This window comes from Triticum aestivum, chromosome 2B, assembly GCF_018294505.1.
Source record: "Triticum aestivum cultivar Chinese Spring chromosome 2B, IWGSC CS RefSeq v2.1, whole genome shotgun sequence".
NCBI classification, from domain to species: Eukaryota; Viridiplantae; Streptophyta; class Magnoliopsida; order Poales; family Poaceae; genus Triticum; species Triticum aestivum.
Genome location: NC_057798.1, coordinates 630,213,221 through 630,240,250, shown reverse-complemented (window position 1 = coordinate 630,240,250; position 27,030 = coordinate 630,213,221).

The window sequence follows — 27,030 nt, the reverse complement described above, 5'->3', positions numbered from 1 at the left end:
GTGGAGCCACCATACCGAGGATGAAGCCACCTGGGAACGAGAGGAAGATCTACTGAAGGACCACCCTCACCTATTTTCTAGCCAACCCGAATCTCGAGGGCGAGATTCATCTTAAGGGGGGTAGGTTTGTAACATCCCAAATTTTCAATTTGGAATGTTATACATTAGATCATCATTGCATATCATATTTTATTGCATTTTGGTTTGATCCTAGAAATTTCACGCAACTCAAGGACCCACGGAGAGAGTTGGGGATTTCGTTATTTTCATTTTTGAGTTTTTCTCAAATTTTGAAAAAAGGATCATTTGATTTTAATTATTTTATCTTCAAATATTTCAATTATAAAAATAAGAGAGAGGGAATAAAATGAATTTCCCAAAATAAAGAAATATTGAGGATTTAATAATAATATCAAGTAAGATTTTATTTTGGAGTTTTATTGCTATTTTATTTGAATTTAGGAAAAATGCGCGTTTTTCAAAATTGCATTTTAGGCCCAAATAAATGTTCATCTAGTCCGGCTTATTTTTAGAGTACGGGGACAATTTATTTCGGGATTTTTGGAATCCGTTTAGTATTTCTTTTCTTTGTTTTTCAGCGCGGAATATATTAAAAAAAAGGAAACCGACTTGGGCCGCCGTGGGCGACCCGAACTCCGTTCCGCTCAGCCTTTATAAGCCGCCCGAGCCGCCAGCCCACCCCAGCCCACGCTGCCGCCAACCCTAAGCCTAGCTGCGCCTCGACCCGTGCGCCGCCGCCGCCGCCGGTTTTCGTTGCCGCCTTGCCGCCGCCCCTCGACGCTGCCGCGTCGCTGTCGACCGCCGTCGCCGGAGCCCGCCGCCGGAGCCACCGCCACCCTCCCCGCCGGAGCCCCCCGCCCCGCCTCGCCGGTGGTAGCCGCCCACCATCGGCGGTTTTCTTTAGAAAACCGCCCATTTAAAAAAAACACGGTTGTTTTTTATATAGATCGGTTTAATTTTTTTCTGGTTTATTTATTTTGTGGATGTTCATCCGTATGTTCATTTTAATGAACGGTTTTCCTCGTTTAACCGCAGACAGCGAACGTTCGTTCGTTCTCGGATTTTCGCGATTATTTTCGGTCGCGATTTGTGATCCGATTTTCGTTCAAGTATAACTTTTCGCTCATTTATCGGAATCAGGCGATTCAGGCGCCTAAAGTTTCATATCGAAACCCTCTTTCCGTTTAACCAACTCAAACAAGTTTTTTTATTGTAAAATTTGACTTAGGTCTAGATTAGTAAACGAAGCTTGTTTCTTTCGCCGTTTGATTTTGTTGCTTCGTTTGATTTGATTAATTTTGCAAACCGGAGTTCTTAAGTTGCACTTTCTAGTTAGATCTCTTATTTGAGTTTTACTCGTGCATTAGATAAGTGATTATTGTATGCTTGTTTGTTTGCGATAGAGTACCCGGAGTGCACCACGTGCTACTACGAATCTCTAGGTTTTACGGATCATCAGCAAGGCAAGTAACACTTTGATCATACCTCTTTACTACCCAGTTTTGTTGCAATAGATCAATCCTCAAACAATTGCATGATAAGGATCTGATTTAATATGTGGGTTTTGGGAAGTAGATGAGGTAGCTAACCTATTACCTGTTTTATTATCAAACCTTTGGGAGTTACTTCTACGTTTGATTATATTTCTATGCTATGCTAGTAGACGTGGATTTGGTGAGTGTATCCATGACAGTTGTGAGTATTGTTAACTAATGGTTCAAGTTAAGGTGGCAACTTTAATACACATCTGGGTGGACTGAAGCACCTGGGGAACCCAGTGATGCCTGTATTTTTGGAAATCCCGGGGTACCGTGTTATTCTCCTATGGACCGCCACCCAGGCTCAAAGGGATCATGAGATTATTCATGCTAGAAACTTCCGTGTGCAGCCGCAAGCTACTGTGGGCTCTAGCATAGTTAATTAAGTCGTGTGAACTCTTACAGTGGTATACTAGCAGATGTAGGGGAAAGTAGGTGTAACTCTCTACCCATCGTAAGGTGTAAGCACTTCTGAAAGACTATGTCTTGGTCATTCATTTCTCAAACACTATGTAGTGCGAGAAATCCAACGGAGGAGATCCAGTCTGGTGGGGAAAGTGCGCAAACCTCTGCAGAGTGTACAAACTAATCATGGTGAGCCGTGTCCCCAGCTATGGACGTTTTGAGTATCTAGTACTTGGGTTATCATGTGAATCTCATCATGTTACTTAATTTAAATTATTGGGTTTTAATGATGATGATTAATCGGGATTGAGTTGGGTGAACCTTCTCAATGTTTAACAACCACCTTGATAGTTAAGTAAAATTTATTCCTTTGTTGTAGGGAAAAGTTGGCTTTATGCAAAACTGTAACCATAGAGGTTTCCACCAGCTATATATGCATGTAGTGATAGCATTATTCTGTTCATTACTCTCTATGTGTTACATTGCCAGCATATTCCATGTCCTGACCCGTTTTCGAGCTGCAACGTTCATGTTGCAGACTTTCCAAACGACGAGTAAGGTGCCTTAGGTCGTGATCTTTCACTTAGTGATGCCATTGGAGTTGATGGACTCGCTTTATCTTCCAAGCCTTCTGCTATTATGGTTATTAGATGGCCTTAAGCCATATTTATTGTAATAAGTTCTCTTTTGATACATTCGATGTAATAAGTGTGTGATTTCTACTCTGTTATAAATCCTTCAAGTACTGTGCGTGTCAGCAATACCGATCCAGGGATGACACTGATGCACATAGATCAGACTGTTTGAGGTCTGGTCGCTACACCCCAGTTGTACATGCACAAGAACCAACCATACCACACATAACCCAAACTCTCGCAGATTGTACCCTACTGCGATGGACAGAGATCCAGCTTCACCCAATCTAACCCCAACCCCAACAGATAGTAACCCAGTTCCTTTTGACACAACACCATCTCCACCACAGAGCTCCCAAACAAGAGCAGTTAGTAAGGCAGCTGCAGTGCCCAAAGGGCCTGTACTACCACGGCGAACCCCAACTCCACCAGTTAGTACGCCTATTCCCGTGGAGGAAGCACAACTAGGTAGTCATAGTTTAGCAGCTATCGTATTTGATGTTGTTAAACTGTATGTGCGTATCTTACCATCTTGGAAATATTATACTGAAGATGAAGGAAAATGCCAGTTGCAGGTGTTTGTCGAGGAGTTATGTGTAAGTAATGTTATTCATGGCAATTACTTTGCTTTGTCCCATACATCCTACCTCCATGATGGTTATAATACGGCAAATTTTCCCATTTTTCTCTATAGAGAAGGACCGATTTGGAAACTCAGGATGAGTAACCCGTGCTAATACCTCTGCTATCTTCAAGAATGCTTGGTGGCAGTATCAGAATTACCTGAAGAAAATGTACTTCACCGGCAAAGAAACTCATCAAATTCCCTTATGTTCTCCTGAGACACATTTACTGGACGATGACGTGGAACGCCTTGTTCTGTACTGGTCCCGAACCAAGAATGTGGTAAGGTCTATGAGCTCATTTTCTATTTTTAAGTATTATATTCTTGCATCTTACTGTACTCTGTTCATGTAGAAGAAGTGCCTAAACCTGAAGAACAACTGTTCTAATTTAAGATTCCATTGCTATCATAGTTCAAAAAAGTGCTAGGCGTTAATTGTGCGTTTTGCCACCGCCTTGCGCTTTACTAACCAAAGCGCATGCTTATGCGCAGTTACACACAGATTAAGCATAGTTATGCACAATGCGTTTTGCCAACGCCTAGAGCCTAGGTGCGCTTAAGCGCTCGCTTAGGCACGCCTTTTTTAACTATGATTGCTTTGCTCTTGTATCACTGTATTTACTCATACAAACTTATTTTTAAATTAAAGGATCCAATCAAAATTCCAATGGCACAGCAGGTATGTTCATGCATGTTTCTTTAACAGGTTTGCTCTTATCAATAGCTCTGTGGATTTCAATTTCAATTGTGTATACAGTTGTCTTTCATATCATGCACATTACTAGCATCACAACAGAGCCAATAGTGTTGTTGTACATGTAGACCCATGGTACCCATCTGAAATCTTGTTGTGCCGTGTAGTTTCCCACGCTTTGTATTCTTTCACTGCTGCTTTGTCTTGAGCTGATATGATTTGAACCGTGTCTCTATTTTCATTTGGCAAGACAATGCAGTGACCATAGGACATAGATATATGTTTATTTGATGCTTTTATTTTTTGAGGAACCAGGACAGTGGGAGAGGCTCCCACTGTCATATATATTAATATATATATAACAAATTACAAGGAGTAGTTACGTCATGTACATGTCTCTCCCCATCTCACTTTGGAGTGGGGATAGAAAAGGTCTAAGGAGTACAATTAATCAGAGGGTAGGGAGTCTAAAAGCAAGAAGATGAAATCCTTCTTGTTGTCCTTTACTATATATTGGAGGAGACTAAACTCTTCTCTGAATCTGGCTAGCCAGGAGTGGTAGGAGGGGATAATATTTCTGAAAAGTTTGTTGTTCCTTTCTTTCCAAATGCTCTAGGATGCTAGAAGGATGATTTCCATGAACAAAGGCCTGTCCCAAATAAATTTAGCTTGCTCTAGCCAGGCCAATCGAGTGGCCTGATCGCCAGGGTCAATCCCAAAGGTTGACCAGCAGTTTCTACTAAATGGGCATGTTAGGATCAAGTGATCAATGTCTTCTTCTTTTTGGCCACATAGTAAGCAGTTCAGGTTTGTGCCAATGTTGTAGTGTCTTCTCTTCAACATGTTTCTGGTGTTTAATCTGTCAGACAACATAAGCCATCCAAAGACCTTGAGTTTAGCAGACACTTTTGATTTCCATAGCCAGTGGTAAGTTTTATGGGCCTTCATATCCCTGAAGCAGAATTTGTAGTATTTACTTGCCGAGAAAGCAGATCCTTTCCAAGGGTAAGACCATATATCCTTTGCATTTTGGTTGTTATCCAAAGTAATGTGGGCTACCAACCCTTGCATCTCTTGTACTTCCTATAAAGCTTGTGAGGATAGTGGTAGAAAGAATGCCTGATCCAAAGATGTTATGGACAGGAATTCTTGGACTGAGCAATCTTCATTCCTGACATAAGAAAAAGCTCTAGGATGTGTATCAGAAAGAACTTCCTCCAACCACAGATCTTTCCACATGGGAACATTGCTTCCACAGTTCACAGTAACTTTGGAGATGCCTCTAAAAATAGGAGTAAGCTTGAGAATGTCCCTCCACCAGAATGAACCACATGGATCGGAAGCGTGTGGTATTTTATTGGTATAGTATGTGGACCAGATCAGATCTACCCAAGGTAGGTCCAGACAGTTGTAAAACTTATGTAAGTACTTTAGAAGCAGAGCATCACTTTGCATTTTAAGGTTAATGATTCCAAGCCCTCCACTCTGTTTTGGTCTACAAACTCTGTCCCAGGCCGCCAAAGAGTTGCATTTTTCACCCTGTTCTGTCTTCTTTGTCCATAGGCATCTCCTTCTTAGTTTTTCTAGGAGCTCAAGGATTTTTGGAGGGAATCTTATTGTACAGAGTGCAAAAATAACCAGTGAGGTGATGACCGTGTTTAGTAGGGACAGTTTGGATCCATATGACATCAGGGATAAAGTAGAAGTGAGTCTTCTTTCCATATTGCAGACAATGGGCATTAGGTCCTAGACCGAAGGCTTTAAAGTACCAAGGGGTAATCCAAGGTATGTGAATGGCATCTTGCCAATTGTGCATCCAAAGTTTGCGGCCAGGTCTTCACTTAGGGCTTCATCACAGTTGATAGGAATCAAAGTTGATTTGTGGAAGTTAATTTTGAGGCCAATGGAAGTTGCATAGTAAGTGAGAATGTTTTTCATTGTATGAGCTTGATCATGGCAGGCATGCATGATTATAATAGTGTCATCCGCGTATTGGATGACAGGGTAATCAATTTGGTTTTGCCGAGGGAAAGGTAAATGGAGTAGACCATGTCTGAATGCATCATTAATGGCTACTTGGAGTAGGTCAGCCGCAAGTACAAAGATAAGGGGGGAAAGTGGATCGCCCTGTCGAACCCCACTTTTGCAGATAAATTGTCTGCCCGGAATTCCATTCAGTAGGACCGAGGATTTGCCAGAAGAGAACAATGCCTTGATCCATAAAAGCCATTTGTCATTGAATCCCATGTGTTTCATTATTTCCAACATTGCATCATGCTCAATGGTGTCAAATGCTTTAGCGAAATCCAGTTTAAGGAGCACAATCTTCTTTTTGGAGTTTTGGCACTGGTGTATGTACTCAAATGCCCAAGCAAGACAGTCCTGGATTGCTCTTCCTTTGATGAATCCATATTGATTCCTATGTATAATTTTCAGAATGAGTTTTTGTAGACGATTAGCCAGTAACTTTGTGATCACTTTTAGGCAGCAGTTAAGTAGAGTTATAGGTCTAAAGTCATTAACTGTAGCTAGGGAGGCAATTTTAGGGATCAAGGTGATGTATCCTTCATTAATGCTTTCAAGGTTCAAGGTTCCAGCATGGAATTGATCACATAAGTTGTAGAAGTCTTCCTTAATGATATGCCAACATGACTTAAGAAATATTCCTGTGAAGCCATCTGGGCCTGGAGCTCTATCTGCTGGCATTTCTTTAATGACATTGTCAATTTCCTCTCTGGAAAAAGGAACTGTTAGTTGGTCTAGATCATTCCTCTTTTTTATAATGTTTGCAAGATTAAACTTCATTTGAAATTCTCCTGAGGTTCCCAGTCTCTGTTTGAAACTTTGGTAGATTAAAGCTTCTTTCCCAATATGATCTTCAATTGTTGTGCCGTTATCAAGTTGAAGTGAGGCTATATTGTTCCTTCTATATCTCTCAGAAGCCATGGCCTTGAAAAACTTTGGGTCTTCATCACCAAATTTTGCCCATCTGATAGTACATCTCTTTCTCCAATATTGCTTTTTATACTCCAGTAATCTGAGCAGATGATGTTGAAGAATTCTTCGGAAGTTTCTTTCTTGGATTGTGAGATTTCTCTTGTTTTCCAAAGAGTCCAGATCAGCCAGTGCTGAATTAGAATTAGCAATAGCCGAAGCTAGCTTTGAAATTTTTTTGCTCCAATTTTTGAGTGCATATCTAAGTGCTTTAAGCTTCCTGGAAATTATTGTGGCATAGTTATCTGAAGGTACATGTTTGTTCCAGGAGGCAGTTACTAAGTCCATCAAACCAGGATGTTGGATCCAGTAAGACTCAAACCTGAAAAGGTTGCTTCTAGGTATATTTGTTTCAATGGATATGACACATGGTATATGGTCAGAAACTGGTTTAGAGAGAGGTTTTACAATGGTGTTTGGGTATGTATTAGTCCAGTTAGTTGAGGTAAAGAACCAATCCAATTGTTCTAGCAGTGGATCTTCCTGCATGTTACTCCAAGTAAAAGTTCTGCCTTTGAGTGGGAGTTCAATCAGTCCTTGTGTTCGAATGAAATCGATGAAAGTGATCATATCATTAATGTTTCCACCAGGTTTATTTCGATTAGCAGGGCTATGGATATAGTTGAAGTCTCCAACAAGTAGCCAATCTTCATTAGAGGGAATATTAAGGTTAAGTAACCAGCTAGTATAGTCGATCCTAGAATTGCCTTGACATGGGCCATATATATTTACCAAAGTCCACAGTTGGCCAGATTGTGTGGATTGAAATTTAGTGACAAGAGCAAAATCCTCCTCAATTAGAACCGTGCCAGTAAATATAGCACTATTCCATAAAGTTAGAATACCGCCAGAGGCCCCTCTCGAAGGGATGAAAGCATATTTGTCAAAGCGTTTAGGGCAACAAGATTTAATATAGGAATTATCAAAAACAGATTTCTTGGTTTCTTGAAGACAAATAACGGAGCAACCACTAGTAGCAATAGCATTGGATAAAGCCAAAAGCTTGGGGTCTGAGTTCATGCCCCGGATGTTCCAACATAACACATTCCAGTTCGATAGCATAGGCAAAAACAAAAGGAAATAAAGCTGAAACTAAGATGAAGTGGAGGAAGAGCCAGCCCTCATATGTGCCATAAGCAGATCTTCAGTAACTTCTTCAGGTGGGACAACACACTGCTTTATAGCAATATGCTGGATTTGCTCAATTGTCATGGGGGGTGGGAGTTCACCATCTTCAGGCTGCTCGTCAGTGATCTCAGAGATGACTACAGCAGACACATCATTGGGAATGACCCTAGGTTTCACTTTGGAAATCTTGGTCCTGCTGTCAGTAAGAGGAGGCACCTTGAAACCATCATATTTATTGGAACGAGCCCTTCTACGCACACTGGTCACCGAGAGAGGAGCTGTATTCTTGCCACGTTTGTTGTTTGCACCCCTCCTTGAAGATCCAGCCTGGGATTCCGAGATTGCCACTTGCAAATCTTCCTGGTTTGTAAGAGTTTCAGAGATTTCCACATCCTGATTGCCAGCAATAAAACCAACATCATGAGTGTCTTTAGCCAGAGTCTGCATCTCCTCAGAAGCCAAGGACCAAATATTGACAGTAGTGGTCACTGAACCATCTGCCTCACCCTGAGCAATGCAGGAAGAAACCTGGACAACACCATTGTATTCAGAAAGTGACAGGGTGATATCTAGTTTGGTTGGCCTCATTCCATAGTCGTGGGCCCAAGGGCCAATAGTGGCAAGGGAGGGCATGATGGAGCTTGAGAGGAAGTTAGTGATGGACACATATGACAGGGGCTCAGCAATTAGCATACCATTCAAGAACTCATTGTCAGCTTGAAACTGGATGTTCATACCAGCATTGGTGACAGAGACCTGGATCTGAATCCTCAGTACCTGAACCTCAGATGTCGGGGCCAACAGTTCAGTATTCATCACAGGAGGTGCCACAATAGCAGAATAAATAGATTCACTCCTCTGGAGAACCTGCAGAACAGAGGCCGGTACTAACACCAGAGCATCAGAGTCAGAGTTTGTAGAGGAACTGCTGCGAGAAATAGAGTCATTCCAAGCTCCAAACGGGATGTCTTGCAGATTGTTAGCTGGAAGAATTCCATCCTGAACTTGCAGACCCTCATTAGCCAGCCACTCCTGGTAATTATAGAGAACAGGTGGAGCAGGTGGAGGAGGTGCAGGCCATTCTCCCCATTGGGGTGTATCTCAATATCTTCTTGAGCTGCAACATTTTCACCCACATCCTCTGCAACATTGTTTCCAGCACCCTGTTGAGCCATCCAGTTATTAAGTTGCATCTGATAGAGTTGCTCAGCACTGTGGCCTTCACCATAGAGTGGATGTGGTATCCCATCTGCGGGTGGTGGATCTTCACCAGCTGGTGGAACTTCGGGCAAGTGAGCATTCCAATCCGAGCTGCGCAACATTGTAACGCAAACTGTCCAGCAGTGACGACTGCCTCCAAGTTGGCGGATAACCAAGCTCTTGGGCACCAACCTGAGATGAATGACTTTCACACGGAGAAGAACTAGCTTTCTGTCTCCTCTTGGGTTGTGCCAGTGCGTTAGACTACCAAAACCATCAACAGATCTATGCAGATAATGGTAGGTTTGGTAATCTTGAGGAAATCCAATGTAAAGAAGCCAAACATCAGGACCATAAGTAGTGAGCCGCATGTTAAGTGCATCATCATGCGGAACAAAAGAAACTACAGTGTTCATATCCCCTTCTTCCTCAGCATCAAGCTCAAAAGTAGTACCCACAACATTATCCCGCACCAGAGGACTAGGGAAACCGTAAATAGCAATGCCTAGTGGATGATCATCAATTTCAGTCGGAACAAAGTTGGATTCATGTAGAAGACCGGTGATTACTTGCCTCAAAGCAGCCTTCTGATGGAACGGGACATGGCGGTTCACCTCGGCAATGGCGAGAAAGTCGTGGTTGAGAGGAGGCGCGGGATGGACCGCCATGTCGCAACGAAGGATCCGGTCAGCCGGCCCGAGCTCGATGGTCATCCCCGTCGGGATGTAGGGGACGACGTTGACATGAAAGTTCGCCATTGAAGCCGGCGGAGAAGCTCTCGAGGCAAGCAAAGCAAGGGAAGTGGAATGCGGATTGGTAGCGGGGATTGTCTTATGCTTCCATATTAGTCTTTGCGCCTCTCTCCCCCTCCAACAAGATGGCTCCAGGTGTCCAAATCGGCCGCAGTTGCTGCATCGGATGGTTGTAAAATCATCTGTTTTTTTTATTGCGGTCAGGGAAGGTAATCAATGAATGTTGGCAAGTGGATATCTGCTTCTGATGTGACGTCGAGTTGATAGCGCAGGGTGCGTCAGATTGTTTAGCAAGTGGTGCATCCTTAGGAAGATCATCTTGACCATTATTTTCGCCCAAAAATGCATCGTCGCGAGAGGGAATCGTGGTGGGGATTTCTTTGGGTTGCCACCAAAGATAGATACTATCAGCCTTACCACAGTTATTAGGTAAGTGTTCTAATAGATGGCAATGATGGCAAAATAGTTTAGAAGGGCATAACTCCACGGAATGTCCTTTAGAGGAGCAAATAATGCAAGAGAAACCTTGATGTACCAAAGTTGAGCTGGTCACAAGAGGCTGGGCCGGGTTAGGCTCCAAATGTGTGTCCTGGTTGGGTTGAGTATCATCGGCCAGGATGGGACAAAACGGCCCAAGATGGCCTAGTTGGTTGCAGCTTGAGCATATGATGACTTTATTGAGAATAAACTCCACAGATGGAACCGATTCCAAGGCCCAAACTTTAGCAATATGCGCATCATCATATCCCGCCTTCCGAAAATCCATAATATGTAGAAGAATAAATTTTGGAATAGACTCCCAATAAGAGGACCGGTAATTAGTACCAATAAATGTTGATTGAGGCCTTTGAATGTGAGGATTAATGACTGATTTGAAGTTGCCCAAACGGATAAAATTAATATCTTTGTCATGCAAGGAAATATCTGATTGAAAACTACCAAAAATGACCTTTTCAGGAGGAACCAGCGATTGATCCAATGGAGAGCTTGGTTCATGGCCAAGAGCACTACTTGACTGCGGAGGAAGAAAACCAAATTTTGCAAGCTCCATGGCAGAATGGTTATGTGGAAGATCCTCAGAAGACTGGAACTTAAACCTTGTCTTGATGGCCATAGGAGAACATGAAACCAACTCAGAGAGCTCATGGTCAGAATGCCAACATTGATCTGAATGAGAATTAAACCAGGCATTGTGCCTATAGAGATTGAAATGACAAACAAAATCTGGCCAGACCCGGTCCTTGAGACCATACACAAAATGACCAACTTTATTTGAGGCCACAGAAAAACGAAACTACCGACCAGAAAGATGCTTGAAATTGAACCCCGAGGAGGATCCACCAATGCAACATTGGAGGGCAAGACACACTGATTCGATTGAGAGAGGAAAAGAGGCAGAAGAAAAAGCCACCTGTCACAGCCCTAGAGTTTGTCTACAAATAGTTGCACAAGCATCCATGCATCATGTCTAAATTTCTTTGAAAGTTGAATTGGGGGTGATCAAACCCTAGCACTTTGAAATCCAAATAGGTCCAACTTAAATAAATAGCATTCAAGAACCCAAAATGCTCCTCTTTGATGTTTGATACTTTTGGCAATGGTTTTGATCCATACCAAAAATAATGAACATTTTAAGGAACAACTTGGGCACTGAATTTAAGTCATAAAATATTTGAATTGGGGCATTTAGTTGCTATAAATATTATTAAATGCTCCAACAATTCTGAAAATAGCCAGGGGCTTCTGAGATAATTCAGTTAATGCCCATAACTAATTTCAGGATTTATAGAAATGATTTGGTGTTTTTACTAAATCAAAAACAAATTGCAAAAGTAGAAAACAGAAATAAATAATAAGGAAACACTTACCTGGAAACTTACCCGGCGCTCACCGAAGCCCACCTGGTCTGGCCCAGCATGGCCAGCCCACCACCGCCTCCTTCCCTGTCGTCTTCCTCCTCTGCCAGGAGGACGCGCGTGTGGCCGACATGCGCGCCCACGCGCCCCGGCCACCTCCTGCTTGCCGCCTTCCCCTCGTCGCCCTGGACTCCATCCGCGACGCCATGCAACCCCCCCGACCCTTCTCACTCTCCCTGTGCTCCTCCCCCTTCCTCTGTTTCTCCCTCCCGCGAACGCCCGAGCGCGCTCGTCACCACCGTTCGCTGCCGCCGTGTCCACCGCACCCCCCTCGCTCCCCCGACCGGCCCACGAGCTCCGCCATCATCCGCTACGCCGTCTCCGCCGATCTACGCGACCCCGGGAGGCCAGCAACGTCGCCATCGCCGTCGTCTTCCACCTCGGGCTCCGGCCACCATCATCGTCGATTCGCTGCACTCCGGCCGCCCTCGAGCCCACTGACCCTCCAAACGGACTCACGGTGAGCCCCCAAGTCGTCTTCCCCTTCTCCCCTGGTCTCTTTCGACCTTTAGGCCATAGCTCCGCCACGGCCGAACTCCGGCCGCCGCTGACCTTGTCGCCGCTGCCACTACGGACGCTGCAGCTTGCGCCCGAGCGCGTCATCGTCCTCACCTTGCTCCTAGGAGCCGAATGCACCTAGTAGCTCGTCCATAGCCGCACCGTAGCCCTGCGCTCGTGCACCACCGAGCTCCGGCCACCGCGGCCGAGCTCCTCGCCGTTGCTACCGGCCACCCCAGCCGCTGACTTCAGTCCCGTTGGATGCGGAAGAGCGCTAGCTACGCGTAGAGCCTCTCCGCCACTCGTTTGGCCGCCGGAGACGCAAACCCGAGCCGTTCCGCCGTGTCTGGCCTCGCCGGCGTCGAGCCGCCGGCGGGTTTGACCCGTTTGACCGCGGTTGACCACTGGTTTGACCTTCCCTGACATGTGGGCCCAAGCACCTAATTAGTTAACTCGAGATTAATTAGAGCTAACTAATTTAGTTAACTAAACTAGACACTGACATGTGGACCCCGCCCTGCTAACAGTCTGGTTAGGGTTAGTTTAGCACTAACTAACTCAGTTAGTCGACCGAGTCACTGACCAGTGGGTCCCCAGGTCAGGTTTGACCTGGACGGCGCCTTTGACCTGCTAACGTCACCCCGACGTCAGGCTGACGCAGTAATTTATTTTCTGGATTTATTTTTATATAGGAAATTCCAGAAAATACTACAAACTTCAAAAAATCATATAAAATCAACCGTAACTCCAAATAAAATAAGTTATATATGAAAAATTATCAGAAAATTACAATCTATCCATCTGCACTGGTTTCATGCATGTTTAAGCAAGTTAAACCTGTTGTTTATATCAAAACATGATAATGCACTTTATTAAGTCATAGTTTCAATTTGAACTTGAACCTTGGGTTCAAACTAACTCAAATTCATATGATTATAGTTGCCTTATCCCAACACACTCATTTTTCCATGTCATGATCATGCATCATATTGTTGCATTGCATTGATTGTGTTTCCTTCTGTGTTGCCGGTATTTGTCCCCTCTTGATAGACGTGATACCGATGATGAGATCGATGACACGGATGAAGAACTATATTATCTTCAGAAGTGCCAGGCAAGCAAAACCCCCTTGTTCATTCCAATACAATCCTACTCTGTCGCCCTGCTCTCTTTTATTGGATTAGGACAACAACGAGTCATTTGTTACTTGCTGCAGTAGCTGAACCCCTTTATCCTCTGCATGACCTGTCATTGCCACAGTAAATAGATGAAACCCACTAGTATGAGTAGGAGTTGTTTGAGCCCTGTTGTGCCTACTCATTCATGCTTGTTTGTCATGCCTGCTACTGCTTAGAGTTGAGTCAGGTCTGATTCATCGGGGGAATCAGAGGTGTGTGAACATGTCCTACTGTGTGTGAGCTAAGTGTGTGAACACGATTTGGTAAAGGTAGCGGTGAGAGGCCATGTAGGAGTACATGGTGGGTTGTCTCATTGCAGCCGTCCTCAGGAACTGAGTTATTTGTTTGTGATCCATGGTTCAGCTACTACCACGCATTGGGCCCGAAACCAATGGACCCTCTCGGCTTCTTAATCACCCTTGTCCTCTATCCAGGAGTTGCAAGTAGTTTCTGGTGTTTGTAGTATGCTGGAGGCCGTGGGCAGCGCTGACCGGAGGGGTGGGCTATGATGCGGTAGGCACGTGGCCGGGTATACCGGGTGCCCGTTTGGTGTCTCGGGAACCCTGTTCACATCGTTTGGGGCTACGAGCGAAACCCCGGCCGGATCACCTCATGGATGGAACCCTAATAGGCGATAAACCTGGACTAGAGACTTGAGTGTTTAGGTAGGCCGTGGCCGACACTCATGTTGGGCTTCCGCTTGAAGGTTGCCGAGTACATGTCCTGTAAACGGCGGTAAGTGGTGAGAGCGTGTGTGAAGAAGTACACCCCTGCAGGGTTAACATCATCTATTCGAATAGCCGTGTCCGCGGAAAAGGACTTCTGGGTTGCCTGTACAGTTCATAGACAAGTGAAAGTGGATACTTTAAAATGCGCAAGATAAGCGTGAGTGCTATGGATGGCGCTCTCGTAGGGAGACGGGAGTGGATCCATAGTGGTGTATTGGTTGGTGAATATGTGGACTCGTGTGCGCCACCTCAAAAGAGTTACTTGCAGTCGTAGTTCAGGATAGCCACCGAGTCAAAGCTGGCTTGCTGCAGTTAAACCCCACCATCCCCTTGTTGATAATGATGCATATGTAGTTAGTTCTGATGTAAGTCTTGCTGGGTACATTTGTACTCACGTTTGCCTATTTTATGTTTTTGCAGAGAGACTTCAGTCTCACTAGTACTTCCGCGTGGACTTTGACGTTTAGCTTGTTACCTCAGCTACGGTCTTGTGCCCTCGGCAGGATCTGGTAGATAGTCAGGCTTCTCAGCCTTTTTCATTTATAGATGTCTGTACTCAGACATGATAGCTTCCGCTTGTGTTTTGACTTGTATGCTCTGAATGTTGGGTCTTGAGACCTATGTTTGTAATATCTCGCTCCTCGGAGCCTAATGAATAAATACTTGAGTCGTAGAGTCATGTTGTGATGCCATGTTGTATTTGCACATATCGAGCATATTGTGTGTATGTTATTGAAATGCTTGGTATGTGTGGGATCTGACTATCTAGTTGTTTATCCTTAGTAGCCCCTCTTACGAGAAATGTCTCCTAGTGTTTCCACCGAGCCATGGTAGCTTGCTACTGTTCCGGAACACTTAGGCTGGCCGGCATGTGTCCTTCTTCGTTCCTGTGTCTGTCCCTTCAGGGAAATGTCACACGATGAATACCGGAGTCCTGTTAGCCCGCTACAGCCCGGTTCACCGGAGTCCTGCTAGCCCAGTGCTACAGCCTGGATTCACTCGCTGATGACCGACACGTTCGATGCTGGGTCATGGATGCCTGTCCCTATAGGTTTGTGCCACTTTGGGTTTACGACTAGCCATGTCAGCCCGGGCTCCTTATCATATGGATGCTAGCGACACTATCATATACGTGTGCCAAAAGGCACAAACGTTCCCGAGAAAAGGTAAGGCGACATCCGTGGGAATACCGTGCGTGAGGCCACAAAGTGATATGAGGTGTTACATGCTAGATCGATGTGGCATCGAGTCGGGGTCCTGACACCATCACTAGGAAGAATTCTCTTGCACCTCCGATAGGGGAGAAATGAATGGTAGAACCAAACCTTTTGCGCACCTGTGTCTCCACTGCTTGACCAGGGGAGAAATCCCAATGTAGAAGCCCCTCCATTGGTGGAGATTAGAGATCGCCATTGTTGCTGGGAGAGGAGAGTGGGTGAGGTGGGAGGAGAGCCATTTTCATTTGATGCTTTTATTATGTACTAGTACATGGCAATAGAAGACTTGGTAGTTTAATCATGTCCACCTTACTAATGAACTGGTTCACCGAAATGAGATTCATATACTAGTACATGCTAAACTTGTTATGTGTCTGCTTGTTTCTTCTTTTAGAATGCTGACAGAATATTTGGGAAGAGTGCCTTATTAAGCAATGGTAAAGGAAGTAATGCATATAAGGTTCAGGATAGTGACACATCCTTGTTGGTCTCCAACAAAGTTGATAAAACATCTAAGGAAGACTATCTTGAAGATAGCGAGACAACCCTAAAGTCCTGTCTTGGTTTAGTGTTCGAGTTACTGGCCACTACCGCTTGCACAAGCTATTCAAACTCACTGTCTGAATCAGTTCGGTTTCTTGAGTCTGAACTACAAGATGAAAGACATCGATCAGCTGTGCTGCGACAAGAAGCGAAAGGACTGCAGAAGTCCCTGGAGCATTTAGATGCATACTTCCTGGTGCAACAACAAGCGCTAGAGGATTTTAGCGCCAAACGGGACAAAGCTAATAAGCTTACTATGCTTATTGCCAGCATGGTGGATACCCAGGATAACGTTTCTTGAGCTCTTCTGATGTTGTTTCAGTTATGGTCTTGTTTTTGCTAACGCGTTTATTTCACTGGCGACCAATTTTTACGGCCAGTGTATGTAATATGCTACTTTGTTCCCTATATTTGCACTGGTGGTGAACTTTGATGCCCAGTGGATGTAATATGTGTAATAGAGGTAATAATCTAGCGTTAATTGCTTGCTTATTTATTTCCTTATTGTCTTGTTTAGTTGTTTGCTTGTAGTCACTGCAGTTCTTTCTCTGTGTTTTTCTAGTGGCCACAATAGCCTATTTTTGGTAACTAGGCCAAAATAATCATGGCAACACACAGACTGTTGTGACCATGGGCCTCCTGCAGGCTGTATGATCCATGGGCCTTTTTCCGGCCATAGGATCCATTGGCCTTCTATAAGGGCCGTAGGATCCATTGGTCTTCTATACGGGCCTTAGGATTCATGGGCCTTCTATGGGCCATAGGGTCCATGGGCCTTCTACGGGCCGTACGATCCATGGGCCTTCTACGGGCCGTACGATCCACGGGCCTCATACGGGCCGTAGGATCCATGGGCCTTCTACGGGGCGTATCATCATTTCGCCAATCATGGGCTGTACTATTCGTGGACCATACGGGCCATAGGCCGTATTTCATAACTCTATGAAAACAACCCAACGGGTTTTTTTGACATGAAAATGGCCCAACGTATTAACGGTCCACAAACGGGCCGACTGTAACGGCGGGCTGAATTTGGCTCACAAGCAGAAAATGACAATAATGGGCCGTATGTAACCGAATGCTGCAAATGAGCCCAAGAATCAATGGCCCCTGAGAAGGCCGAAATATAACTTGGGCTGGAAACGGCCCAATGATATAATGGGCCGTTAATGGGTATAAAGTGATACACTGTTCATTACGGGCCAGTTTCACCACGGGCCGTTAATGGGCCAAGAGTCACAAAGGGCCTCATATGGGCCGAAAGAAGTCATGGGCCACACATGGGCCGGAAGTTAAAACGGGCTGGAGTCATATTTGATGGCCCAGATGACGCTACTGGGCCTAATTCGGATAGGTCGTAATGGGCCCTGGGTTAGCGGGCTATAAATGGGCTATATGTGAACATGCCATTAACAGGCTTTCCGTGGGCCAGCCCGCCACCTTTTGACCAAGTCAAACGGGTCGGCCTTTTCACAGGAATGGGCATCTGTTGGGCCATGCCACGTGTCGGCGTATCATAGGAGCCTTCAATCCAACGAGTGTATGACATCTGTCCCAACGGTGAGCCGACACGTGTTTCCTCCAACTAATGATGATTTTACATGTGGAAAATCCCCATTGGTCGGGGCTGTTAACGGGTTGTCGGATCCAAAACCGGACCCGATAGCTTAACGGCGTTCCGTTAGGGTGGATGCCATGTGTTGGTCACCCTTGACGAAAGCACTTCTGTGACGCACGATTTATCGTCATGGAAGTGGACACTTCCGTGATGATAATTTTGGTAATGTCATGGAACACTTCTACGACAACACAGGTATGACTACCTTGATTCTGTCATAAAATCATCATGGATGTACATGCATGACAAAAAACACAACCTATTGTGACAAACACGTATCATCACGGAAGTGTATTTTTTGTAGTGGAAGATCAGACATAGCTATTGCTAGTAGTATTTACGAGTTTGACTGCTACTACTACTGGTCAACCAAAAGTAAAGCCGAAAGCATATCATCACAAGAGAAATTGAGGATCAAGGACCAGAGCTAGCATTCACGTTTGGATAAAATTAGATCTCAATTGGTCTGATCTTTGTTAGCAACCGCGACGACCCGCCTTAGCTGCTACAACCAGATGATGTGTTGAAAGTCGGATTAAAGCCGCCGTTTCATGGCCAAGACAGACAAAAGTTTCCTGTTACACACGCCGCTGATGAAGAGGTTACATATGTGCGCTATAGCAATTACCATAACAAATGAGACATGCATACACATCAGGAGAAGTTTTCAACGAAAGTATAAAAAAGGAAGAAGGGCCTCAACCCAGAGCCGGCCATGAACGTTGACCCAGACTCATCTTCAAAATCGCAGCTCACGCCCAAGTCGCTATCGCCTTCGCAAGTCGCCGCCGCAGCCACCATCTGCAAGAGCTGCAGTTCGGTGGTCGGGCCTCGCCTCAGTCAGCCTTCTTCCACTACGCCGAGCCGTCTCCTCCGTTACGGTCCCATACTAAACCCTCACCATGGAGCGACCTCGAAAGCCGGCCAGGACGCCACCATGGCCTCATGCTGCTTCGTCCATGGATGCACCAATCCGCCGTCACCTCTCGCGGCCCGCCTCGGTCACAGCAAGCTGCACCGGCCTCGCGCACTCCTCTGAACGGTCTCGGTGAGCTACCATTGCCTCTAAGTGGCCCCTGCGGCCGTCGTCAAGTCGCCCACATCGCCAACTATCTCCGCACTGCATTGAGTCTAGCTGCGCCTCCAAGCCACTAGCAGCGCTGTCATGGATGTCAAGCCACCCTTGCCGCCACGGAGAGCCGCCACGACCGCTTCTAAGTCGGCCGATCGTAGCTGCCTGGCCGGCCTGCCGTGGCTTGAGCCGTGCCTCGAGCACCTGCTAAGCCACCCTGGCCTCTGATCCAAGCCGCAGCCTCGAGTCACCGCTGACCGTTTTGAACCGGCCACGCCTCCATCTCACCACGCGAGTTCGCGGCGCGCCAAGCCACCGTGCATGATTCTGAGCCGCCGTGTCCTCCGCCGACTTGCCTCTGATGAGTCCATTTCCAAAGCCGCAGGCCGTGTCTGCGTGACCCGGCTGTCTCCGCTGCTGGGTGGCCATGCGCCGACCCTGCTCCTACTGGTCATCCATGCACCCACACATCCTTGCCGTTGGTGTGCTTCTGCACTGGCTGAGTTCTGGTTGCGGTCTCTGCCACCGTCGCTTGGTGTCTTCCAGTCAATGCAGCCTCTGCTGCTGACCCGCCCCACGCGGACCTCGCTCCTGCGGCCTTGAGTTGCCCTGTCAGCCTCCGTGCTCTGGTCTCTGTTGCTCTGGCATGCTGCCAGGTTGAGAGCCGCCATCAGTGAGATCGCCGCCTTTGTCACCTCTTGGCACCACCTCCAAGACACCAGCAGCGCCGCCATGGTTTCCAAGCCGCCCTCGCCATGAACCTGCGGCCTTTGTTCCAATAGGTATGCCCATATCGCTGCCTTCTCCGCCTCCGCCGGCCACGCCAGGCCAGCCAAGAGCCGCTGCTCGTGAGCCGCTGGACGCCTAGTGTCGCACCTCCACCCTACCTGGGTCTCTAACCCGCGGCTCGCCTGAACCGCCACCTCGACTACAGCAGGAGAGCTACTGCCAGCCTGAACTACAACAGGAGAGCCGCTCCACCTCACCATCCCCGTCCACTCCGCCTTGGGCCGCCGCACCCACCCTAGGCTCGAAGACGCCGTCTTCATTCCTGCTTTGCCTTGAGCCGCCACCATCCCTAGACGCGCGAGGTGATACCTCCGCCCCTACGACCGGCCGCGGCCACATTATCGAGCCGCCGTGGGTTGCTTTCCGCCTCACCGTGAGTCAACCAAGTCTGCTGCCAAGGGTCCTCGCCAAGCTGCTGAATCGCCAGCATCCCTTTGCCTTGTCATTATGCTGTTTTCTTCAAGTCAACCGCGCCATAAGACGCCCAAATTGCTGCTCCACTTTTGTTGTTACCCCGCTGAGCTACAGATGTAGCCGCGCTAAGAACCACCCTGGCCGGGCTTAGCCGCCGACTTGGGTTACTTTCCACTTTGAGCCGCCGCCGTCCGTGAACCATATGTTCACCGCGACCATGGCCTGCGTTCACCGAGCCCCCTCAAGCCATCTTGCTTCAGTGTACGCACCAGGAGACCCGCCTACACATGTGACCCGCCACCGCACCCCTCAATTTCAAACCACCATCCGGTGAGCACTGTGAGCTTGCAGGTTGCCTCCGACCTGCTCTGTTTCTCTGTCGATGAGGCCAGTTGAAAGAAAAGAAAGTCAAAGTGGTCAAGTGCTGAAAAAAGGGTCAACGTTGTCGGCATTCTGGGAACGGGGGTCCCCAGACTTGCCTGCCGGCGGCCTGCAGCGTGGCTCAGCCAGTGGCCCAGTACGACCCGTCTTCATCAACCCAAGCTCAAGACCCTCGTGGGGCGAACGACACAAGGCCTCCTCAGGGGCGGCCTCACCAGGCAGGCTCGCGAGGAGGCAGAGAGATCAAGGCAAGGGGTACCTCGCGAGGTTCTCATGACACAAGCCATGACGATCAAGACCAGGCGGGCACCAGCCTGTGCAGTGTCCTCATTTCCTCTTTGGTGCAAAGGGGGCAAGCGTAGGCGCGGAGTACGGAGGCATCAGGCAAAGATTTCCATATCGGTGCAACGAGACCAAGACCAGCAGAGCGGCAGGACGGAGGTCACCATGGAGCCCAAGACAGCGTCATCACTAGTGCCTTTGGCAGTCATAGACCATCTTTAGTCAGGATAGCTTGTACTAGCTGTCCCATTACAAAATGGCCGTTATTGGCTCCCTTCCCGCTCAATATTTGGGAAGAGGACCAGGGCCCCTATAAATAGGGCTAGCCACCACAGTAGCAAAGACCCGGATCACACCTCATCTAAAGCCAAGAGAGATAGACCGAGACCTAGCTCAAGCACGCCACCACAAGAACACCTCTCACGAGGCTGTTCTTCCTCTGTACTGTTCATCATCAGCCCAAAGAGGCAATCCACCACACCACACACTGGATTAGGGTATTACACCACAATGGTGGCCCGAACCAGTACAAACCTCGTGTCTCTTGTGTTGCTCATCGTGCTAGCTTAGAATCGCGGCGAGGTTGTGGGCATTATTTAGTAGGGAGAAGATCTTTGTGCGCACCCCAGAGTTCGACCCTTAATGGTTTTGCCGGAACCCGATATCCAACTAACATGACCCACATGATTTCTTCTGAGCCGCGCCCGGTGCTGCGCTTTTAAGCCGCCACCTCTATCATTGTTGATGCAACCCTACAGCTGATACTTCTTGATAAAGCATATCAGTTGAAATCCATCTTATCAAGTTTCTATTGATACATTCTTATTTTCTTCCAGAACTTGTAGGATCGAAAGTATGTCTAGAGGGGGGGGGGTGATTAGACTACTTAACCAAATAAAAATCTATCCTTTTCCCAGTTTTAGTTCTTGGCAGATTTTAGCAACTTTGCACAAGTCAAGCAATCCTAACACAATTCAAGCAAGCATTCAAAGAGTACATGAGCAGCGGAAAGTAAAGCATGCAACTTGCAAGAATGTAAAGGGAGGGGTTTGGAGAGTGCAAACGCAATAGGAGACATGGTTGTTTTTGTCGTGGTTCCGATAAGTGGTGCTATCGTACATCCACGTTGATGGAGACTTCAACCCACGAAGGGTAATGGCTGCATGAGTCCACGGAGGGCTCCACCCACGAAGGGTCCACGAAGAAGCAACCTTGTCTATCCCACCATGGCCGTCGCCCATGAAGGACTTGCCTCACTAGGGTAGATCTTCACGAAGTAGGCGATCTCCTTGCCCTTACAAACTCCTTGGTTCAACTCCACAATCTTGTCGGAGGCTCCCAAGTGCAACCTAGCCAATCTAGGAGACACCACTCTCCAAGAAGTAACAAATGGTGTGTTGATGATGAACTCCTTGCTCTTGTGCTTCAAATGATAGTCTCCCCAACACTCAACTCTCTCTCACAGGATTTGGATTTGGTGTCAAGATGATTTGAGTGGAAAGCAACTTGGGGGAGGCTAGAGATCAAGATTCATATGGTAGGAATGGAATATCTTGGCCTCAACACAAGTGTAGGTGGTTCTCTCTCAGAAAATGTAGGTTGGAAGTGTAGGTATGTTGTGATGGCTCTCTCCACGAATGAAGAGTGGGTGGAGGGGTATATATAGCCTCCACACAAAATCTAACCGTTACACACAACTTACCAATCTCGGTGGGACCGAATCCTCAAACTCGGTCAGACCCATTTAGCAAATAGTGTGACCGTTTGGGTTTTTGGTGGGACCGACATGCAACTCGGTAGGACCGATATGATTAGGGTTAGGGCATAACATAATCTCGCTGAGACCGATTACTCAAACTCGGTGGGACCGATTTTGGTAATAGGCTAACCAGAGAGTTGGTCAGACAAACCCGATGGGACCAATTCGCTCATCTTGGTAAGACCAAAATGTTATGAAAGGGAAACAGAGAGTTTGCATTGCGGTCTCGGTGGGACCGATCGCTCATCTCGGTTGGACCGAAACGTTACGAAGGGAAATAGAGAGATTACAATCCCATCTCGGTGAGACTGAGATCCCTATCGATGAGACCGATTTGCCTAGGATTTGTGGTAGTGGCTATGACATCTGAACTCGGTGGCGCCGAATAGAAAGAATCGGTGGGGCCGAGTTTGACTTTTGGTTTGAGTCATATGTGGATGTGAGAAAGTAGTTGAGGGCTTTCGAGCATATCACTAAGCATGTTGAGCAAGAGCCTCATTAAGCAACACCTCATCCCTCCTTGATAGTATTGGCTTTTCCTATAGACTCAATGTGATCTTGGATCACTAAAATAGAAAATGTAGAGTCTTGTGCTTTGAGCTTGAGCCAATCCTTTTGTCCTTAGCATTTTGAGGGATCCACTTTTCTCATCCATGCCATGCCAATCATTGAGCTTTCCTGAAATATTTATCTTGAGATAGCATTAGCTCAATGAGATATATGTTGTTAGGAATTACCAAAACCACCCAGGGATAGTTGCACTTTCAATCTCCCCCTTTTTGGTAATTGATGACAACATATAGATCAAAGCTTCGACAAATGATAATAAGATTGAAAAACATTGTCGCTTTGAGAAGTATGTGAAAAACAAGAGCTCCCCCTAAATTTGTGCATTATTTAAAAATTTGCTTTGGACTGCAAATGCACAATGAGTTAGGATCGTGGGTTACTCTTCCATGTCACATACATCTTGGTGGAGCGCTCAAAATGATACTATTAAACACATGCACTCATCACCAAGCAAAGTGAATGATCATATAAGGATATAAAAACATAATGTCATCCAACAAGCATTAATGTAGCATATGATCAAGCACATGATCATCCAAGAATCTCACACAAGGCATAGTGTATCAAGCAAACAAGCAAATAACAAAGTTCAACCACCAAAAAGACAAGAGAGACCAAAAGCAACACTCTCTCTCGAAGCCTATGATCTATACATTTTTCTCCCCCTTTGGCAACAAGTTACCAAAAAGTTCATAGATAATGCATAGTGCTAAACTACTCTCGGGCTTGGTCTTCATGTGATGGTGTAGAGATGGCTCCTTGGACGAAGACTTCTGTTGATGTAGATGGAGCTGGTGGAGTGGGTGTTGGAGCTGGATGCACTGAAGCTGTAGCTGGTGCAGATGATGTAGCTCTGGTGTCTGGAACAGGCACTGCAGCAGATCTCTGTCCTCTGGGCACTCTAGCAAAAGCATCAGTGGTAGACTTGCCCTTCTTCTCCTCCACATCCTCCTGAAGTTGCTCAACTGCAGTTTGGATCTCTATCACTTTCACACCAAGAGCATAAAACTTATGCTCTATGATTCTCACGAAGCTCTCTTGGTTTCGAGTCAGGGTGGCCAAGCCCTTCTCAATCCTCAGAGTGGAGGCAATCACGTAGCCAAGGTGATCTTTCTTGCTCTTTAGGAAAATCTGAGATGCCTCTTCAACAGTTGGCACCTTTGCAGCCTTCTCAGCCCTTGCCTTCTCCTTCTTCTCTTGTGCTTGCACAGATGATGGTTCATTTTCATCCATCACAACGGTGTTATCCTCGAAATCAGGGTAGATGGGCAGGTGTTCCTTGTCCAAAAGATATGTGCCAGTGCCCATCTTGGAGTTTATAAGCTCCTGAATCTGTGGGGCATACCCACAACTCCTCTTCTGATCAGCAGCAGTCCTTTTGATTGTTTCCACAATCAGGTTCATAACTTTAAATTTCTGAGGCACATCAAATATATGCAGCAACTTAATTGCATGGCCTTTGATCATCTTGTGATCACCTGACTTGGGTAGCAAAGTGTGCCTTAAGATCCAGTTGATAGTGGGCAGTCCTGACAACAGATAATGTACAAACCCAAACTTATGTGTCTCTAGTGCAACATATGGGATCTCTCTGTACATATGAGCCATGGAGTTGTGGTCTTTCTTCTTCTTGGCATAGACATCCAAGTCATCCTCATTCTCTTTTGGAGCATTTATCAATTCAGACCATTCTTCAACTGTTGACTGGTACCTAGTACCCTCAGATATCCAGACTATCTTCCCATCTGGGTAGAATGAGCTGTGGAGTAAAAATGCATAATGAGCTCATCATTCCACTTTGTGAGCTTCTTCCCAACAAAGTCTTCTACTCCACAAGACTTGAGGCTGTCATAAACTCCTGGATAGTGCTCTTCATTTTTCTTGATGTAATCCCAGTCAACCCATCTCATGTCACATACTATGGGCTTCTTGTCAAGCAACACAGTCTCATAGAAATCCTGTTGTTCTTTAGTGTGGAACATGTAGTCCACACCAGTTCTCCTCCAGACAGCATAGGGGTCAGTCAGTCTCCGCTGTCTCAGACCTGCATCCTTCCTGAGCTTCATGTCCTCTACAATTAGGTGATCATCATTATGATCTGGGATCTTGGGCTTCAACTTCCTTAAGACAAGTGAATCCTCATCTTCTTCCTCAGCAGCTTCAGGCACTAGGGCCTTGTTCTTCTCTGCAGCTGGAATACTCCTAGTGTTCCTCTTGGGTGCAGACTTGGGTTTTGGAGCAGCAGCCTTGGGAGCATCTTTGGGCTTAGATGGAGCAGCCCCTGACCTTATAGCATCTCCCATCAGCTTTAGGTGCTGGTGCAGCAACCTCTTCCTCTTCATCTTTAGAGTCTCTCCTCATAGAGGGCATGCCAAGTACTTTGGCGGTGGTAGTTCTGACTCTCTTCTTCTTCTCGTCTTGGCCAGCAGCTTCATTATCAGACTCAATGGTGAACTTCATGGTTTCACCAGTGGCAACCTTCCTAGGTTTGGAAGTGGGAATCCTTCTTGCAGGAGCCTTCTTCTGCATTCCTAGCTTAGTGGATGCACCTGAGCCATATTCCTTCTTCAACACTTTCTTCTTTGAGGTGGCCTCATCCTCAACAGCCACATAGTCCTCATCCTCAGAATCTGAGGCCTTCTTCTTTCTTGCCCTGGTGGATGCCTTTGGCAAGTTGCTGGGTGTGCTCCTGCTACGCTCATCATAACTGCTAGAGGGACTAGTGCCCTCACTCATCTGAACTTGCTCCTCAGACTTGTTTTGACTGTCACGCTGATCTGACATGATGCAAACTCTGACAGCAGACCCTGTGAATAGATATAGATGAGGTAGAGTGGATGAGCATCACAAATCACAGAGGTTTTTGCAAAAAAAATTGAGTCAAAAAAATTTAGTTTTAGTTTTCCACAGAAAGCATTTCAGAGCTACTGATTTGTAAACTCGGTGATACCGAAGCAGCTTTTGGAACCTAAACTAGTGAACCCGTTCAGACCGAGTCACAGTTCGGTGGCAGCGAGACTGCTAGGGTTTCACAAAGAATTGAAATTTGTCACACCGATTTGCAATTCTCAGGCAGACCGAGAATCACATGTGCAATGGCCTGAGCCAAATCGGTGAGACCGATTTCTACAACTCGGTCGGTCCGAGATGAGTTCGGCAAAAACCTAACCCTAAATTTGTTGGGGAACGTAGCAGAAATTCAAAATTTTCCTACGTGTCACCAAGATCTATCTATGGAGAAACCAGCAACGAGGGGAAGGAGAGTGCATCTACATACCCTTGTAGATTGCTAAGCGGAAGCGTTCAAGAGAACGGGGTTGAAGGAGTCGTACTCGTCGTGATCCAAATCACCGGAGATCCTAGTGCTGAATGGATGGCACCTCCGCGTTCAACACACGTACAGCCCGGTGACGTCTCCCATGCCTTGATCCAGCAAGGAGAGAGGGAGAGGTTGAGGAAGACTCCATCCAGCAGCAGCACAATGGCGTGTTGGTGGTGTAGGAGCGTGGCAATCCTGCAGGGCTTCGCCAAGCACCTGCGGGAGAGGAGGAGGTGTCACGGGAGGGAGGGAGGCGCTAGGGACTCAGGCGCGGCTTCCCTCCCTCCCCTCCACTATATATATGGGCAAGGGAGAGGGGGGCGCAGCCTTGGCCCTTCCTCCAAGGAAGGGTGCGGCCAGGGAGGGGTCTATCCTCCCTAAGGCACCTAGGAGGTGCCTTCCCCCTTTAGGACTCTCCCTTTCCCTTATCTCTTGGCGCATGGGCCTCTTGGGGGGCGCACCAGCCCACCTGGGGCTGGTCCTCTCCCACACTTGGCCCATGCAGCCCTCTGAGGATGGTGGCCCCACTTGGTGGACCCCCGGGACTCTCCCGGTGGTGCCGGTACATTACCGATAAAACCCGAAACTTTTCCGGTGACGAAAACAGGACTTCCCATATATAATTCTTTACCTCCGGACCATTCCGGAACTCCTCGCGACGACCGGGATCTCATCCGGGACTCCAAACAACATTCGGTAACCACATACAAACTTCCTTTATAACCCTAGCGTCATCGAACCTTAAGTGTGTAGA